At 36.0% G+C, this 13,541-nt stretch overlaps 1 long non-coding RNA gene across 1 annotated transcript; it reads left to right on the forward strand.

The window, feature by feature from the left end:
• Positions 1–2,497: 2,497 nt before the first annotated feature.
• On the forward strand, positions 2,498–5,920 carry LOC146998360 (uncharacterized). Its single transcript, XR_015039294.1, has 3 exons — positions 2,498–3,059; positions 3,394–3,454; positions 5,393–5,920. It is a non-coding gene; the product is annotated as an uncharacterized LOC146998360 (long non-coding RNA).
• Positions 5,921–13,541: the final 7,621 nt, after the last annotated feature.

Here is a 13,541-nt window from a genome sequence, read left to right on the forward strand (position 1 = left end):
TCAACAGTATGTCACCAATTTTGTCGTTAAATGTCACCAAATGGGCGATTTGTCGCCAAATGTGGCAACCCTGCACTTTTTTTTGCCTTTTCTGGCAACCCTAAAATTGCTTTGCGGGGAAGCTATCTTACCGCGACTGTACATTTCGTAACACTATCAACTCAGCCATGTTCCGGCTACCGCTTAGAATCCAGATGTCAGTACTGACTTCCTTACTGACAAAATATCTCAAAGCCTCCTTAGTAGCACTCAATAACATATAAAAATTGTAATTAACATACACATAAAGACTTATCTCTAAATTTAAAACAAACTCCTGACCATCCATTTACGCTTTAACACATAGTTTACATAATCATCCATGCATGCGTGAAGGATATAAAGAGTACTTACGACATTTTCGTGTTCGGAGTAAATTTCTATAGTCCGATTTTGTTACCAAGTATACTGAATTTCATACAGATTGATAGTGCTCTTAAGAGCACTGACGTTTGCTGAATTCGATACAGTTCATAGAAGCATTGACCTTTCACTCAGTTCAATACAGTTCACAAGAACATTGACTTCCATACATTTCGATATAGATCATAAGAACACTAACTTTCACACAGTTCGATATGATATCACATAGTTCGATATAAGTCCACAAATAATAATATGCAGTGAAGTTTTCATCGTTTATTTATTCCAAAAATGTCTTAGATGCCACATGTATTAGCTATATACTTAGATGAAGAGTTACCCTCTTGTATTTCAGTATCCTCCTTTTATATGTTTCTATTAAAGGATTCTGCAGATAGTTAAGAATTTTTTTCTAAATTTCCTTCTCCTCCCGCGGGTCTTAAGATCCCTTGCATATCGAAGATAAATAAAATCGTGAAAAACATGCGATGAGCAATTGTAGAAATTTGAAAAGAAGTCATTTCAGTGCAAAGTTCTTCTTAGAGCCGACCGTGAAAGCAACTACTGTGGTGATACAGCCATTCGCCTCAATGTCGAGGAGAGTCTGATCAGATGATTTATAGGAGTTAGACGGTAGGGCAAGAGAGTAAAAGTGCAATTTGGCTGTCTGGCAGGCAAAGATGAGCTTGTCAGGGTTTCAGATGCGTACATTTAGGATTGGTTAAGCCGAAAGAGGCAGAGGGGCTATTAGCACATCTTTACGCAATTCAAAATAGGAAAAATTACTAGATGATCTTTTAATATGCTCGTTGATCAATCCGCAATTAGTGGACATCGACTTGAGAGGGGAAGCAAAATAGGGGGGAAGAAAAGACTGTGATTACTAGTTACATTTCGGTCGGCTTACGACAAATTTCGAATATTTCTTTCTCCTAAAATTCGGAAGTTAAAAAGGCCGGTTTTCTTGGAATCAGACTGAGGCGTGACTTTCATGAGGAGATACTTAAGTCTCTATCACATATGTTTCCGCTACGCTGGAGTGGACGTCGAAAGGGACATTTCTAAGAACCCGCATATTTCCACGAAACCCGCGTAGTTAGGTTACCATTATAACTTATTATAAAGATTTGAACACCAAATAGTAATTGATTATCGCTCAGATTGGGACCACGTGATCCTTCAGAAGCAGAACTTTCGCCTTAATGATTGATGTCTACGCTGAGAAAAGCTGTAGACGAAACATTTTCAGCGAAGTTTCAAAATATCCCGCGTAGCCGAGACATGGTTTTCGTAGCTAGGGGGGATTTCGCTTCCGCTTCTACAAATCTTTCCGTTTAAATCAGTGATACTAGAATCCCGTTTCTCAGAAAAGTCCTATCTAGCAGGACATCTCGTCTAAATGTGATAACTTCTTTAGGTGACTGAAGGTCACGAGGTGTGGGTTTCTGGGCTGAAGCTCTTTCCCAGATTAACATGATATAGCAGACCATAACATATGAATAAGCATTTCAGATGAAGAAAGCAAATCATCATATGGATAGCAAAACGTTCGTTGCATGAGGCTAAACATAAGGAGAAGATAGCAGTGTCCAGCGTCAGAGTCGAAGCATGTATGATGCTGATATCAATAAGTATCAATAAGTATGATGATGCATATCAATAAGTGCAGCTGATACGCGCCGCACGAAGCTTAGCTATTGGTTGATTCAAGCATAGCTATTGGCTAAAAGGAAGGAGAGCACCGAAGCAACAGAAAACTACGGCTTTATCCCAAATAAAATAATAAAAGATAACAGTCTTCTCACGAAGGTCAGACCTGAACCTGATCGCGAGGAACCGGTCCGTCACAGTCTCCTTACGAAGGTCACGGTTGAAGACAGCAACCAAGAACAGCTTCGCTGCTGGTATACTATATTTTAGGTTCTTAAAATTAACTTTAATGTAGAACTCAATATTCCTTGTGCAGGCAAGCCTCCACATTTATTCAACATCAAGTCTGTTCACTGCGACCGCTCAATGACAGAGCGAGATTGACTACTGCAACCGGTTTTCTCTGTTCTGCTGCTAGACTCCGAAGGTGTAGGACGGGCTTCTGTCCGTCCTCACCGCGGATGATGCGTGTCTGCAATTTTGTTCCCTTTCGTGCCTTTCTCACGACCATCTCCATATAGTTTGAAGAGAATACATTTTGCCTAAAAAATAAAATGGGTATTGAAGATTCAACTAAATTTATCTAGATGCTTCCTTCTGTAGTAATTTAATGATGTTCTACGACTTGAGATATCCTCGAATGGAATTCATGTGCACGTGTTGCTTCTTGGTGCGAGAATTTGCCTTGTGTTTCTACAAAAATGTATTGGTATAAACAGTCAACTCAATTTCCTTCGTTATGAAAATTGAATTTTGTTATCATGCAGCTTTGTGGAACGAAGATGAACTGAGATTTACTTAGATTGGAATGTTACGAATTTCCTGCACGAAAGGTTAGGACTCAAAATGTTAGAACTAATATTTACTTGCTGCAGTAGTTCGCGGTCTATTATCTTCTGTCTGGCTATGTTTTCTTGATTTATACTAGTATTAATTTAAAATTTCGCGATGTCAAGATATAATAAATTTCGCATAATTCACATTATTTGAAGTGTCATCTTCTGGAGGTAAGTTATCCTTTGGAGGTAATTCCATATTGTTTTTCAGATCACACATTTTATCCTGTACGTTATCCAGTATTTCTGGGTTATTGCGCACACTACCATATATATTATTACATTTGGCACATCATTATTATTACACCTACATTACGTGCAATTGAACCACAAGAGTGAGACTCCATATTACCTTTAATCATTAGGCTTGATTGATTACAAATTTTATTATTGTTATAAATATATCTAGCAACTTTTGTACTGTGGTAGATTTTACATATCATATGCTTTACCGCCAACTGAAGTATACATAATCCATATCCATTACTGCGTTTTTCATTTTCAGAGAAAAGAATGTGGAAATGAGCTTCTGTGGCATCTGGCAATAATCGTTTGTCTTCAACCAAGTAAGTATAGAAATATTTTCCTTAAACTTCGCGTTACTTGCGATTTTACATGAAGCGAAATATGTGTAATACATGTTGTGTATAATAAACAGATACTTGAATATATATTTTTTCCTCCCATGTTTTTAATGCAGCGACATTTTATTGAAAAACTCGAAGAAAAATTTTGCAAAGAATTTTCGAAGTGTGCACTTAAGAAATTACAGTTTAAGTTTTTTTTTGCATCTGTAGAAATACTGATGAACTTTAAAAATATGTAATACCTATTGGTATATGTTATTGCCTTGTCTATATTACATGGATCAATGGTTGCCAGACTCTATTCCAAAGAGAGGTTGGACTTCTATTTTCCACCCCCCCCAGTCTTGAGGAAGAGCACTCGGGTGTCTCCCTCACGACACTGTACATTTACAAATATCCATGTCTTCTCCGGGATTCGAACCCGGACCCTTCGGTACCTTAGCAGGCTCCCCTAACCACTATACTAGTATATGTTATTGCACTTATATTTAACCTTTATTGGTTGGCTAATTTGTTCAACGATTAGTTGCATTTTAATCTGCGTTCATCCAACAATAGCTTCAGAAAAATGATCGGAACAGGTCATGATTTCTCAAGAGCACTGCATTCTCATAATGCTACGAGAAAGACTTGATACATATAAAGTCGCCTATTTTCGCCCTTTTTGAAAATCCCTTTGTACGTTTTTCGTCACAGACACTGCTTATTGAAATATGTTTTCCCCTTTGAAAATTTCTTCTGAAATTTGTAATGCTTACACGGTATTCTTAAAAATAAAAAAAGTTAAATTTGTTCTTTAATAATATACTATCACTGTGTCGTAAATATATTAAACTATCATTGATAGTATACATAAACATCCAGCATATGTATTGTACTATAATCACAATTATCTTATATTATCACAACTGCATTAATACTGTCACGAGTTGGTGCAATGATAGCATCCATCCACTTTATCACTGGTAAAGTGCATGCATATTATCGTTATGTTGACAATAAGGTAATGGATAACATAACAGATTGAATTATTTTTACGTATCAGGTATTACATTAAATTGGCATTACATTGATACTTTTACGTTATGGATGTAATCAGTAACATGAAAGATCGTGATAACAGACGGAATTCGTACCGCACTAAATCTACACGTAGACATAAATCCAGGCAGACAGACTTGCTATGGCCGGATCCTTTATGGCTCAACCTGATTCCCCTTTGCGTAATAATGAAGGAATTATATATAATAAAATGAAAAATAACAGAATATCCCGTTGATGCAGCTGTGAATAAAAAATGGAATATCCTGCTCAACAAAATAAATAAAATTCCCAGTTCCTTAACCTCGGGCTGTTGGAGTAGCTTGCTTTCGTTTGACAAATGGCCATGATTATTTACAGCAACATTTACATTGGATTGAAGTTAAGGATTCAGCTTGTTGCCTTCTGGGTCATCAGGGTGATGTAGGTGGTGACTACCTCAAGAACTGCCCTATTATTTTAAAGTTTATTACTGGCAATTCTATCCAAGCTAATTTTTACCCTTGCTTTTTTACACTGCCATCATTTTAATGGGCAGAAATGTCGAAGACGGGCATACAATAAAAAAAGGTGCATATTCTCTCAGTCACGTATCTTCCCCAGAGTGACAACGAAGCTTATAATATCTGTTGTAAGATAATACTGAATAGTTTATATTCCTTTGACGATAATGCAGATTAAAATTGCATAAATCCATGCATGATTGGAAATAAAATTCACATCAATATAAAAGCTATAAAACCCAAATGATTTTTCAGTGCTGCGTATTTTGAAGTATGCAACCAAGTGTACTCATACATCATGATTCAACCATGATAAACATTTGAAATTCGACTGTATTGAAGGTGATATTAAACTTGCTCTTTTAAATTGCAGCTGAGGTATCATGTGCTGGTTGCAGTTCTTCAGACTTACAGAAAGGAATAAGCATTTTAGGGTCCTGCGATTTCCAGATTCACGAAGAATGCAGAGCCGTATGTGTCCTCAAAAGTACTGTGATCTGGAAACTAAAAGTTCGCTGCTTGGCCGACAGAAAGTGGTCACCATTGCCACAATGCAAGTATCCATTCCGATATTCTTTAAGACTGGTCGCATGCAGCAATCTGACCCATGATGCAAAAAATACTGCCTGCTTGGAATTGTATGGACACAGCATTCTCCCAAGGGCAGCCAAAAAGGTTTTATGTCCCGAACTCTTCCATGTTGTTGCGACCATGCACAACTGCAGTAGAGAACTGGGGACAGACTGCACAATCACCTGCAGAAACGTTACATCTGTGCTACGTTGCTTACCAAACGGTAACTGGTCTCATATCCCAGACTGTCCATTATCAGATGAGGCGGTTTGTCCACTACTGAAGTTTGCAGATCTCATCAACTGCACTCGAAAGCCAGGAGAATCATGTAAGGTTTGTACAGTTTTATTTATTTAGTCAATGGCGGCTATTTTGATAAAGAATTTACTGCCAGTATATAATATTTTTTGATAAATGAATGGATTGAGACTATGGTATCAGTACATGTAAAAGTAAGAAAACCGAATTCAGAATTTTCGATTACGCATATTGTATGCAAGTCGTTCGCAGGTAGATTTTCAAACCTCAGAAATAAATGAGTGCAGCGATGGATTCATCCATTGTCAAACTCATTCACGCTTGAGATTTATTGGATATGTTTTGTTAACTTTCTTCTTTAATCGTCGTGCAACTATCCTCATCGACTAATTGCTGAAATGAGCTATAGTGAACGCTGCTTTCTGCTGCTCAGCACCATAATGTTTGGTTTGAAAGAAAATGTTGACGAAAAATTACGTGGAATGTTGTTTCGAGACATCGTTCGTTAGCGGTAAAATGCGAAGCTGTATAGAGTAGGTGACTATTCGACATGTATTAAATGATTTGGATTACCCTAGTTTTCATCTTCGTCTTGTGACTTGTCCAGCTTCACAAGCTGATTTGTGTCGGATATGGAAATGCAAAATGCATATTTCTTCATCGCCTCACAGATAGGCCGAAGAATTCCCCATGGGAACGAATTGACAAGCTAGTGTACATGTACGATCGTTTTCTCAGGATTCGCAGGAGTTGACAAAGAGAACCATTTCTAGTCGGTGTCAAGTAGAACTACTTCTTCAATCACAATGAATAAAGACCACTTATTTATCAAACAACTTATGGAGTATACATTTAGTTTAACTAATCAGTTATTTTATGTTAATTACTTTTACTATCTTTTTCGCATTCCATTTGCCTGCCCGAATGTTAATTATACAGATAGTATTCAAAGGAAGGTTTTTAAAGGGCAGAATCAGAAGGCCACATTTTGATGCTGGATTTTCTTGAGAGCTGGTTAACTGTGGCGTTGCGTGATTCTCGCAATTAGGCTTGCCACGGCGATATTAGGTCTCAGCCAACTTGCGCGTTTTGTGCCTGTGTAGCCTTTTGGATAACTTACGGTTTATTTAGTTTAATTTAAATTCCCTCATATTTTGAGTTATGCCATAAATGCTGACAGGTTCTGTAAGCACGAGTGTTAAACGAGTGCCTTTTTTTAAACTTTTATCTGAGTTAAATAAACGAGTCCTTTACACCCCCTTCCCATGTTTCTATATAGCGTAGTTTCAAAGACATAGTAATAAGTCTTAGGTAAAGTTTATGTAACAAAAAAAAAAAAAAATTCTATGAACTTATATACAGGCCCGGTGGCACAGTGGCTAGCGCATCGCGCAGCAGCACCACAGGTTCGGTGTTCGATCCGCGGGTTGGGCAAGGTCGACTCAGCCTTTCATCCCTTGATTTCTATCCTTTGAGTCGATAAAATGAGTATTAAGTTCGCTTGGGGACTAAACACTGGGGGTCCTACGACAAGTTGACCACTTGTTCAGGGCATATGCTTACGCATTCCGGGGCCCACGGTCAAGAAAGCAGATTTCGGGGCACTGCAGGCATTAGCCCACTACGGCTGTTACGCCACTGAGTTTAGTATATACATAAGGCTTATTGTAGAGGTCTAAATAGCCACATGGAATAGTAACAAATTCACAGATTCGAAAAACCTGGAAAATTTATCTGCATGCCAAATATGCATTTATTTTAAGTAAGGGAATTTTCTTTATTTGTTTACAGTGTTTTGTGTCAACAAAGATTATTCTTTACAGAAATATACCCTGCGAGAGAATTCATAGCGTAAAAATAAAATTCTGCTGTAAGCGAACGAGTGCTTTTTATTTATGAGTCTTAATATAAAATACTAGCAGCTACTCGAACGCATATTTCCAGTGAGATGAACAAACTCTTCACAGAGTCAGGTTTTACACGAATGTTTTACGACGTGTTTCCGCAGATATTATCGTATTCCTTACCTTTTTTTTTTACAAATTTTATCGTCCAAAAATTGAGAAGGGAAAATTATGAGAATAATTTAATTTCCGAAGGATGTGGTTACGGTAAATACGTAACAAATGAAAAGTAGTCATGGATAAACTACAGGTAACTGTCACAGCATTATTTTTTTAAACAAACCTACATTCCCATAAGAATACATAGTAATACTAGCATTACAATATAAAATATTTTCTCCCTCCTTTCCGCATGCCTTTGTCGTGCAAATGGACGCATATTCGATGCGTATTCGAGAGATCCACGGTTCGAGTCCCGGCGAAGGCACTGCACATTTTTCACGTTTTCCGCATCAAAAACCTTAATGACTCTACAGTTGTGACCGAGCTAAAAAGTGGTGGACGATAATTTCTCACTACCAGGATTTTGCAGCTGGATTCCATCATCCCCAATCGCCATTTAAAGGGAGGAGTATATAAGGTATTTTCTCCCTCCTTTCCGTATGGCTTCGTGGTGTAACTGGAGGCATACTCAACGTGTTCTCGAGAGGTACAGGGTTCGAGTCCCGGCGAGGACACTGCACAATTTTCACGTCACATAAAAAATCGTAATAACTCTACAATAATACCCGATACGATACCTGAATTTCTACTTTACTGTCACTTAATTTCGCCTGTTCTTATTTTTTTCTGAGCTACTCCTTAGGCCTTAAATCATCCATAAATAATTAGAGAAGGGGAATGTGCAGACTCAGCGAAGTCATAGACTGTATGTCAGGTCGCGTTTGCTTCGCTATGATTTGTCGGTCCTTGTATTAGGCTGGCATAACGTTCAGCAGTTAGAAGGGAAAGGTTCGGCATTACCTTTTCAGGAAGTTTGCAAGGATCTTTGTTAGTAAAATTAAAAAATCCCTATGCAAGCGAATCTTTTAAAATTTAGAGGAGCTCCTTCTCTGAACGAATTCGGGAAGGAGGAAATTACGGGAATATTTCAAAAATTTTTAGAACTTATTGCGACAAAACTAGGGGCAAGTAAACGAGGAAATTCGGTAATTTGTCATTAAAGTGATACATAAATATTCCAGGAAACGAGAACGTGATTTCATGGCCAAACGTAATTGCAGATGGGAACAACTGCCATCTTCCTTCTCTTTAAAGCAATGCTTGTTAACTTTCTTGGATAATAAAGCCCATACAGAAATCTGTTACCAGCATATTAAGGATTCTGCGTTAAAACTTAGTATAATCATCAAAGCACACGAGGTCTTTTTACCTAAGAGAAAGAATGCTTTTATGAAGAAGGAAACTTGCTCATATTCATGTTACACACGTGTAAACCTGCGAGAGACTGGTACGAGCATTATTGTGTAGTCAGCTCATTTTCAGGCTTTCAACCCGGGACGAACTAGCACTGTTTAGCGTTTTTACCGCTAGGCCACTAGAAAAACATTTTTAATGTTTTCTTCTTCTACTCCAGCATGCCTCCATCGTGCTGTTTTTATTCCAAATTTAGATTATAGATTTCGAGGGAAATGAGACACAGGTCCCTCTTCTTCAGGGGCAGAAAAATTCTCGTCTGATCGCCCACGAAATTTGGCGCCGAACTAGGTTGCTTTTAAGCTTTACATTGGCGTGTTTCGCCTCCAATTTAATTATCATATCTTCCCGTGCGTGTTTTCCTGGTAATCCTGCCAGCTAGCAATTGGAAGATTTGTTAATTGAATCCAGAGGACAACTCAGTTGAAATTTTACGAACTCTGTTCATAAACATTAATGGTCTCTATAGTGGGATAGCTGAAGCTCTCTTACTCTTACAAAATGTATTTCATCCAAAATATATGTTTTCAATTCGGTGTAAGTTTCAGAAACAAATCAAACACTCCTGCTTAAAAATCTTCTAACTGGCCCAAGATTTTGCTAGGAAAGTATAGATTTCCTAAAACTGCACGAGAAAGAATTATTTTTATCCCAAAGGGTCAGTTTGCTTATAATTTCATTTTGGCATTTTGCATTAGTTCACTATAAACGCAGTTTCACTTTTCAAGTTGTTGCCACGAAGTATTAGAGCCCTGCATAATATTTAAAGAAATTAAATAATGAAGAATTTGCATGAATGTATGTATGTTTCTTGCACTGCGGAAGAACAACGGTACCTAGAGACATCAAATTTTGAATAGCGTTGTCCACCACTCGAATATCGGCATCTGGTAGGCCAAATTTGGAATTTGTTTTAGTGTTTGTTTCATATTTTGTAAAACTTTAACGAATTTTTGATTAAAAACTAGTCGCGCACAGGATATATATATATATATATATATATATATATATCCAGTGCGCGAGACTGTCTATAGAAAATTCTAAACATATGCTCTTTTGTGATATTACTGTTGAATTGAATTTTATAGTTTTATTCAGATTTCAGAAAAATATAATTTAAAAAAAAATTCTTGATTTAGTGTCAAAATGCCCCTGGTATTTTATACCTGGATTTATGTGCTTAATACATTAGCTTAATTTCTTGGACATATTTTAAGATGCACACATGTATACATTCTTATAGACATAAAGAGCTTTAATATATAACGAGTCCTAAAATAATGTTAGAGACTTTTTCTTATTAAAGCAAGAAAGTGTTAAATATGACTTAATTGGACATTTTACCTTTGAAATTACTGAGTCTACTTTGAATGCCTTCCAGCGGTTGTAGGTATTCTCTTGCTTTTATAGTTCCGCCAGCAAGAGCCTTTTCTTTTTTTTTTTTTTTGAGTGCGTGAGTATATCAGATTTATATATAGCATTGTTCTAACATATGTATATTGATGCAAATTCGGACTTTTCTGAAATGACAGATTTCGATTTTACAACTCAAATTATGCCAAAGTATTCAAGTTTCGTAAAACTCGCACGAGTAGTTTTTTAAAAAATTGGCTCTCAAAATTTTAGTTATTCAGTGTTAATTGAATTTGGTATATATTTATTAATATCCCTTTTTTTATTAAATTTATTTGATTCCTTCTTTCACAGTTCAAAATTTAGGTTCAGTCGAAATAAAATACACAACTATTTTCTGACTTATTTTAAAAATTTGTATTTTGTAGTAATTTTTCTGGAACATTTTTGAATTATAACTTATATAATTTTTGCCATCACCTTAAAGTAGATGTATTTTTAGGCATATTTGCAAAAAATTCGAATTTTGTAATTCAAATTTCTGAAAATATACGCGTTTTGAAATTTGGCATATTTGTTATTAGCGACAAGTACGCCAAATATAGCTTACCCACTTTGTTAAAAATTATTTGAAAGAATAAATAATGTACTTTTCATTCCGATCGTGCACAATAAAAGGGAATTTAGGTATAATTTGAGTCGCAGAATAGAAATATGGGAAAAAATTATTATTATTATTATTATTTAAAAAATTACTTTATTTCAAAATACTTATGCTAGAACAATGCTATATATAAATCTAATATATATTACAAGTCGCGCTTTCGAGATATGAAAAACGCAAGTCAAATTTCGTCAACTGGCCCGATAGAAGGGGAGATATAGAACTGTCCCATATTTTTTGTCAAGGTGTACTGTGCCTGCGTACACCAAACTCTCTTCAGATCAATATTGAAATACTACCTAATTTATGTCTCTGGTAAAATTCACGGAAAAATAGAAACACAGGAAAGACTGAGCATAAATTAATATCATGTTAATTAAAATAAACTTTAAAAGTATAAAAAATTAAATTGTTTTCAGTCTTTTATCATCCTATTTTATTTAATTATGAATTAAATAAGGTTATTATATTTAATTATTTAATTATGAATTTTTAAAGCATAGTGTAGAAAACTAAACCCATAGTACTTGAGAATACTGGATCATTCTCAAACAATTAGGTGCATTCTTGTAGCTACTATATATGTTACCATGAAAAACGAAATTGGAGAATGTCGACTTTCACCGGAGAATGTCAACATTCACCAAATACGTCGGTGAAAGATCGAATATTGCATTACATTCTTGCACATTCGGACCCTCACCCGGTGTATGTCGACAATCACAGATATGCTCTGGTGTAGGTCGAAAAGAGAAGACTATATGTACACGCTGTCATCGCAAAAGGAAGTGTTCCACAAATAAATGCAGTTGTAAAAGCAAGGGCCTCTTGTGCAATTCAAAGTGCCATAATAGTTGTTGCAATAAATAAGATTTGAATCACATAATTTAGTAAGTTTTTCATTACTATTATTTTATTTTCTCATTTAGAACGTACTGTATAATTAAGTAAGTTTTTAACTTCTATTATTTTCATTTCTCATTTTGAATGTACTGTGTGTTTTAAGTTCTTATGCTCTTAAGTTCTTATTTTAAGTCTCAAATGCGTTTTTTCGCGACTGAATTACGGAGAGGAAAATATAATAGTCAACATTCACCATTAGAACATGGTGACTGTCAACATTTACCGGTGTAAGTCAGAAATAAGAGTATTTGGAAAATGTTTCGGACATACACCAAGCGACTATGTGAATGATGACATTCACCGGTAAAAGTCGACATTCTCCAGATTTCGGTGTTTCACCGTAACATATACACCAATGATTCTCAACTTTGTTTGCCTCATGCATCCCTTTCAGCTTTGCTAGATGATCAGCCCCCTCTTTTTCCAAACTCAATTTATAAATTAAACAAGAAAAAACATACAAATTTTGATAAATACCAAAACGTGAACAAAAGTAGTTTTTATATTCATAAATTAAAACTGAGTACTTTAACAGGTATTCTCCTAATTGAAAATCCTTGATATACACTATATACAATCATGAATTATTACCAAATGATCAGTACTGGGGGATGTTTCGAGGCCATTTGAATGGATGTTCGACCGCTGGATCATAGTCTGCCACTTTGGTAGCACAGGTGTTATTTGAATTCATAACTTGCGAGAAAAAACTATGAGAACGTGTCAGGATAATTTTGAACACGTTGTATTTTTAGATCTTCATGAATTTGCTGGTTCCTTTCAAACTACGGGGCGTTTGTAATTGCTGTCTCAGAATCTCAGATCTTTAAAGACAACAGTTTTTTTAGTGGTGTAAGTAGGGTTAGCGTAGAAAAGTAATAGATGGATTGAATAGTACCAGATAAAATGTCCTTTTCGCTTTTAAATGAAGCCTTGATTTTCACCCTATAAGGCTAAAAATTTCCATAAAGGCAGTATTAGCTGGGTTTAAAGTGTGATTAGCTTGTTCTTTGAAGTTTAATTAATTGTCTGCAATGGCACCAAGGTACTTCGTAGAATTCACCACTGGGAGGATTTAGTTATTGATACGTGTGCTTAGGCTGACGGCTTGGTTTTTCTTATACCTTCTAAAATAATGACACTACAATTATTGGCATTAAGTTTAATTTTCTGAAAGTCACACCATTGTGCGACAATATTTAAACTGAAGTGCAAATTATCAATCGTATGCTGCTGTTTCACTGATTTTGTCCTAATGCCAGTGTCATCTGCATACACGGCAATTGCACTGCTGAGAGATTCCGTCATGTCGTTAACGTAGTTGTTAAAGAAAAACGATAGAAAGATACACCCCTCTGGGAATTCCGTCTCTAATAAGTTTCCTTTGTGAGAACGTATCTCCCACGTGAACTTCAAATGCCCGACACTTCAGGTAGGGTTTGATTAATTTT

This window comes from Stegodyphus dumicola, chromosome 2, assembly GCF_044657685.1.
Source record: "Stegodyphus dumicola isolate Sdum_Otavi_A_Nest chromosome 2, ASM4465768v1".
NCBI classification, from domain to species: domain Eukaryota; kingdom Metazoa; phylum Arthropoda; class Arachnida; order Araneae; family Eresidae; genus Stegodyphus; species Stegodyphus dumicola.